The following is a 7,065-nucleotide window of genomic DNA, read 5'->3' on the forward strand; positions in this document are numbered from 1 at the left end:
AACCATGGTGTATTAATAATTATTATTACTCAATAATTCTATGTGTGTTTATTATACTATTAGATATCAGCCATTTTTTACTTAGTTTTATTTATAAATTTCATAAAATATTTTTATTAAATTTGTATTGTTATATAAATTTCAAATAAATAAACAATATTATATATAGAATAATAATAAAAACATATTAAATAAAAAATTAAACTAAAACATTGTATATAATTTTTAAATATACAGTAAAATCTCTATATAAGAATAGTTTTGGAAACAAACTAATTTTATTATAATTGAGCGGTTATAACTAAATAGAGGTATTAGTACAAACAATTTTTAAACACCCAAAAGTATCAACTTTAACAACAATAACAATTAAACTTCCTAATAACTATTACATGTTTTAAAAGTAACTTAAGTAATTCAAATATAGAATAAATCATTGATTTTCTCATTTGTGTGCAAATAAATGATGTAATATATATTTATTTGACTGTATATATAATTATTACTATATAGAAGTATACTTTCTTAATGCGGGACTTAAATAACGTATAACTAATTATATTTTAGAGATTTTGTTTATAATAAAATAGATGTTTTACTGTATATATATATATATATATAATATGATAACATTTTTAAACATAAATGATATTTTTTTAATAAAAATTAAGATTATACATTATATATTATTATTATAATAATATTTTATAGTATTTAAATTTATATTAATATAAGTATTAAATATCTGGACTTGTATTAAATATTATTATAACAATAATATTTTATAATGTTTGAATTTATAGTAATATAATTGTAAAAAATTAAGATTATATATTATTATCACAATAATATTTTATAACATTTAAATTTATATTATTATAATTATTAAATATCTAGTATTGTAATATATATTATTATAATAATGATATTTTATAACATTTGAATTTGAATTTATATTACACAACAAGAATTAAGGCTACTAGCGGTGGAGCTTCGCCGCTAATGTCCCGCCGCCAATTATTGGTCGCTAATAAGGGTTATTAGCGGCGGACTGACACACCCGTCGCTAATAACATATTATTACCGGTGGAAATTAGCGGCGGATCCCACCGCTAATACCTGTGTCAAATGCGACATTATTAGCTGCGGGGTCCGCCGCTAATAATATTTTTATTATATATTTTAATAAATAATTTTAAATAAATTAATATTTATTAAATTTAAATATTTTTTAAAATAATTCATAATAAATTTTAACAAAATAACCAATTAATTAATTTAAACATAACTAACATTAAAATTAGTAAATAATTTTAATATTTATCAAACTAGCTAATATCGCTATTATCATTAAAAATAAATACATTGTTAATTTAATCAAAATACATAAAATCATTAAGGTTAATGTTAATCCTTATTGGCATTTTTATAGAAATATCTTTTTCTTAAAAGATAAAATTGGTTGAATTAGTTGTTTCCCTTTATTATAATATTCGGAAATGTTTGTTTCCCTTTATTATAATTTTCGGAATTGTTTGGTTTCCTTTATTGATATTTTTGGAAAACCACTTTCCTTTTGTGTGAATTTTGGACAATAATGTGCTTCCTTATTTAGCCTATATTGTCTCATTTTGTTTATAAAGGAAACAAATTTTATTGCAAATATTCGGTACTTACCCAAAGTTGTTTTTGGATTATTTGCTGATATATTTTCGTGCAGCTCAAGGATTGCAATCAGGAAACTGGTTCTTAATGTCATTAATTATTGTTTCCTTTTTGAGCTTGTTTTGATCCGACACAGGTCTGAGCTGTCCCCACCGATATCGCATCTGTCGGATCAGCATCTTCTAAATAAGGCAACTCTTCGACAATCAAGAATATCTTCTGTGATTCTTGCCTTTATTAGAATAATTTTTTCTCTGCCTTTGTGAGCACGAAAAAGACTCTATAAATAGGGCTCTAAAGGCAGTGAGAAAGATGAACTCTTTGGTGCATTATTTGTGAGCATTATTGTAATATTTGTGAGAGTTCCTCTTTGCATTCAAGATCATAAGTATTCATGTGATCTTGTAGAATTATGTGTGTTTAGTTTTTTAGTGGTGAGTTTATACCATGTTCATGAGTGAATACACATTGTAATTCGAACACAACGTTTATAGTCTTCAGGAGAAGATTTTTACAAGCCTTGCGTCGGGAGGATGCAAGCACTCGCTAGCCATTGAAGGGAGTTCAAGTGGTTGAGCGTTTCAATCAAGATCAGATTAGTGAAAAGAAGTACAACAAGTTGCGGCAAATCTCAAGAGGGAGTCTTGTTTTGTTTAAGTCAATGTTTTTGTACTTGTGATTCTTTATTAATTGGTTTTATTCTCTGGGCGTGACCCCAAGGAGTAGGTTATCCGAAAGGGTTTCTGAACCTTGTAAAAATTCGTTGTGTTCTTTATTGTTTTGCACTGTCTTTTTATTGTGTTCAGTTTCTGTCCCGACAGAACTGTATTCTGTGTAAACAGTTAATTACCATTCCGCACTTTAATTAATTCACTTGGTTTAATTAATTTGGTAATTACTAAAAACGGAATTTCAGTTAATATTGTAATTATCCTCATCTTCAACATTTTGCTATGACTGTGGTGGTGGCGGCGGTAGTGGCAGTGGTAGTGAGGGCGGCGACTGTGTCTGTGGCAGTGAAGGAATATAAGGCTGCTGTGAAGATCATCCAAGCGTGAGGTCCCCAAATTGATCCTGAGGCTTAACTATACCTCAATCTTGATTTTGAAGAAAAAAATCCTAGATCCTTAAATGCTTGCTTGTATAGTTTTGACAATAAGAAAGATAGTCTTGATCGTGTGGCATCTTTGGGTACTAGGGTTTCAAAGATTTGAAGAGGTGACGATGATGATGATTTTGGACTTAGGGTTTGTGTTTTTATGGTGGTGCACGACAACAATAGAGAGAGAGAGTGTGTGTGTGTGCAATAGAGAGAGAGAGTGTGTGTGTGTGTGCTTGAGGGTCTCAAGAAGAGCAAGAGTGAATGAAAATAATAAGAAGGAATAGGCTCTATTTATAGACTCTAAAAAATCTTAATTTCATTCTAACTATAATCCAAATTTAAATTTAAATAAAATAGAATCCTAACTTCTATAGAAAATATCTCTAAATTATTTTATTAATATTTTAATTAAATAATTGAGGAATAGTCTAACATCAAACTACCTAGGGAAAAATATCTCAACCTCTAACTACCTAAATCTCGTAACTCTTGATTCTCCTGTAGTAAAATCAACATAACTGAAGCTGTAGGAGTTCGATTTAAACAATCTTTATATTGTTAGAAAGATAATTCAATTATCTACAACTTTTTAGAAATACTATTTTTTCAAAATCATAATATAAATAGGTCAAAAATGGGTCTGAAGTTACAGTACCCTATAGTTACGAAAATTCTATGTAATTATCTAAATAACAACCTAATCCACAAATATCATCATCAGAGCCATAGTAGTCATATCTTCATTAGGCGTAGGAGTAGTATGTGCTTGGGACTGACTTTGATCTGTAGAGCTGGAGGTTGTCTTTCTCGCTTTCCCTTTCACCCTATAACCCACTCCTCTTTGGTAGTCAGATCTCTCCCCGAGTACTTTACATAGTACCTCGTATTGATCGACCGGGGATGAATTAATGCCAGATACATTAAAAGACATCTCACTCTGCTGTTGAGTCTGCCTATCAAGTTGTGACTCTGAAGCTCCACCGCCATTTTTTTCTGTATAAAGAAAACATTATAAACAAAAATTGAAACATTAGAAACCAGAAAACTGTAACGCCCCAACTCCAGGGACCGTTACGGTGCACATTGCAAACAGTGCTAAACTCGCTAATCGAGTCATTTGGCCATAAGCGTGTAACTAAGTATGATTAGCGGTTCAGGGATTAAAAATTTCAGTTAAGATATAACGCTTCACTAGAACATTTACTGTATACATTGGGATCCCAAAAATATAATTTAAAGCTCTATTACAACAAAATGTTTACAACCAGCCGATCTAAGCGGCAAAAAAGGGTTCAGCCCTGGTTCCTTTCCTTCAAACCTCGGCCGTGGCGGTCGAGCAGCCGCATATGTACACATCGTCGCCTAAGCTCTCCAACTCAAGGATGGTCCTACTTTCTTTTGCCTTTACCTGCACCACATAGCACCCGTGAGCCGAACCCCAGCAAGAAAACACAGCATTGCATATAAACATTATCAAATGATTATCATTATAATCACATAGAGTTTATAGCTCTTAAACAGATGGGTGAATATCACTTGAGGTTCTAGAAAACCGTACTGGATGACTGACAAGCAAGTCACTAATTTAAACAGAAGAGTGGCTACTAGGTAAGCCACTAGCCTTAAACAGAAGAGTGGCTGCTAGGTAAGCCACTAGCCTTATAGATGAGTGACTGATAGGTAAGTCACACAAGCACTTATAATATTCATCAAACTTGAGGTCGATCCGGCATTAATGCTCTTTGAGTCATTCAATGCAGATATCGATTAGATCTAATCTTTATTGGCTTGCGTTGAACACGCTAAGGCCGTCCTGACTTATGAGTCAGCACCGTGTGACCAGTGCCCAATACCACTGCCGAACCTGACTAATGAATCACAGTTTCACAGTTGATACTAACACCTTTGCCACTTCTGACTAATGAGTCAGTACCATGCACAAATAAGCATTGCTACCAAACATATGTCATATGTCAAATATTCAAATGTAGGCATTCAACATGCTTACTTAACAGTTCCTAGCATAATTATGATCATGAACAAACACAGAGACTCAAGCTCTGATCAATCTCACAGTCAATATTCACGGCATGCCCTAATCACATATTTCTCGTGCATCACATGCATCACACTTAATCATCCCGCATGCCTCATTAATAACCATATGCAGATGAGCAAGATTGCCAAGCATTCAATATGCTATCAATGTTTACATTTAAACATCCAACATGCATCAAGAATAACCATGCATGTCACATATGGGGTGCAGTTTTCTTACCTTTGATTCGAGCTAGAATGAATAAAAGAATGACCCTTGAGAACGATCTGACTTTGAGTCCTTTAGCGGTCACCTAACCATAACCAAATAAGGGACACCATCAATAAAATGAACAACATAGGTTCCCAAACCAATATCTAACCTACGGGACATCAATCCAAACTAAACCAAGTAGTAGGAACAATCCCGAGGCCTAAAACTATGTTCCCGGGGCCAAAACACACAAACGGGCTCAACCCTGCTCAAGGGCTGCGGCCCTGGCACCTTGGGCCGCGACCCCCAGCCATCACTGAAGCAAGGGCTACGGTTCCCTACAACAAGGGCCGCGGCGCCCAGCAAGCACAAAACCGTCCACCTACTTCTTCAAGTTAGGGTCGCGACTCTCCAAGAACAGGGCCGCGGCGCCCAACCCAGAACATGCCCAAACTCGATTTTCAACTTCCCAAATCCTCCAAAAACATACCTAAACATTACCCAATCATCAAATCAAAGTTCTCAAGCTTCCCAATGGTCCAAAACCATCAAACTCCAAGGTTCAAACGAACTAAAAACTCAACGATTCACAAAATCCAATTCAAAGCTTAGAAACTCTAAAAACTCAAAACTTAAACTTAGATTACCTTCAATTGAGTTGTTTTCCGTCAAATCCTTCGGTTAAGACGCTTCTAATCTTTCCTAGGATCGCTATGCCTCGATCCTCACTTGATTCCGACTCCTAGAACTCAAGATTTCTTCAAAAAGGCTTCGAACGGTAAAATGAGCTAACGAAGGAGAGAGGAAATGTTTTCTAACGTACGGTTCTATCTAACAAGCTACTTCAAGCTTAAGTAACCTCAAATAAAACCTAGTGCTCGGGGTCCCGAAAACACCCCCGAGGATATTATAGTCAAAACTTCCAGAATTTCCTCCTGATCTCAAATACTCCCAATTTATCATCAAATAAACATTCTTATTACCCAATAATTGACCCCGTTATGACAAAACCGCTAATCCATTATATATGACCGTCTCATGCCAAATAGCTCGAATATATCTCCATAATGATGGGATCTCATTCATGAATCACAAAATGCACCCAAATACACAATTATGCTCTAAACGACCCAAATTGCCAAAACAGTTTAATAAACAATTGTGGACCCACATGCATGTATATATCATCATATTATAATATAATTCACATAAACATGCATATATTCATTTAATGGCATAATTAAACAAGTATGGTCCTCCCGACCTACTAATCTAGCCATTAAACCGCATTAGGGATTTCGGGGCATTACAAAAACAATAATATTCGCTTACATAATCTTGTTGAGCTACCTCGTTGACAAAAGTTTTTGTCGATTTTTTCATATAAACATCCCTCCAAGTATCAACAACATGCGCATCCGGGTTCTCCTATACAAATGTAAACAAAAATTTTTAGAATGTGTTATTTTATAAAATTAAATTAACACCTTCACTTACATATTCGTGATGCTTAGCTGCCAATGATTTTGTGCCTTGTGTTGTTACATACTTCATTTATTTCTGTTTGCTTGGTTTTTAGCGAAGCGAGCACTACTACAAAAAAGGTTTTTCTCTGCGGTTTTTTTACTTAATACACTGCAGTTTTTGAGAGTATTGAAAAGTGGAGTGTATTCGACCGCAGAGAAAAGTGGTACACGAACCGCGGAGAAAAGCCACACTTTTCTCTGCGGTTGTGATAAGCCAACCGCAGAGAAAAGTGGGTTTTCAAAAAAAAAAAAATTCAATTTCGATTTTATATAATTATTTTGAATTCTGATTATATATATTTTTATAATTATAACATAGTCTTTTTAATAAAAATAAATTAATTTTCAATTTTAATTATATATAATTATTTTCAATAGTATAATGTAATTTGTTAAATTGTTATATATACATTTTATAACTAATACAAAATAACTGGCTAGTAATGAATCAATGACTTTAATCTTTCTAACCAATATGAGTTAGCACTTTAATCTTGCATACATATGAAAACTTAGATTTC

The sequence above is a fragment of the Humulus lupulus genome, chromosome X (assembly GCF_963169125.1).
Source record: "Humulus lupulus chromosome X, drHumLupu1.1, whole genome shotgun sequence".
NCBI lineage: Eukaryota > Viridiplantae > Streptophyta > Magnoliopsida > Rosales > Cannabaceae > Humulus > Humulus lupulus.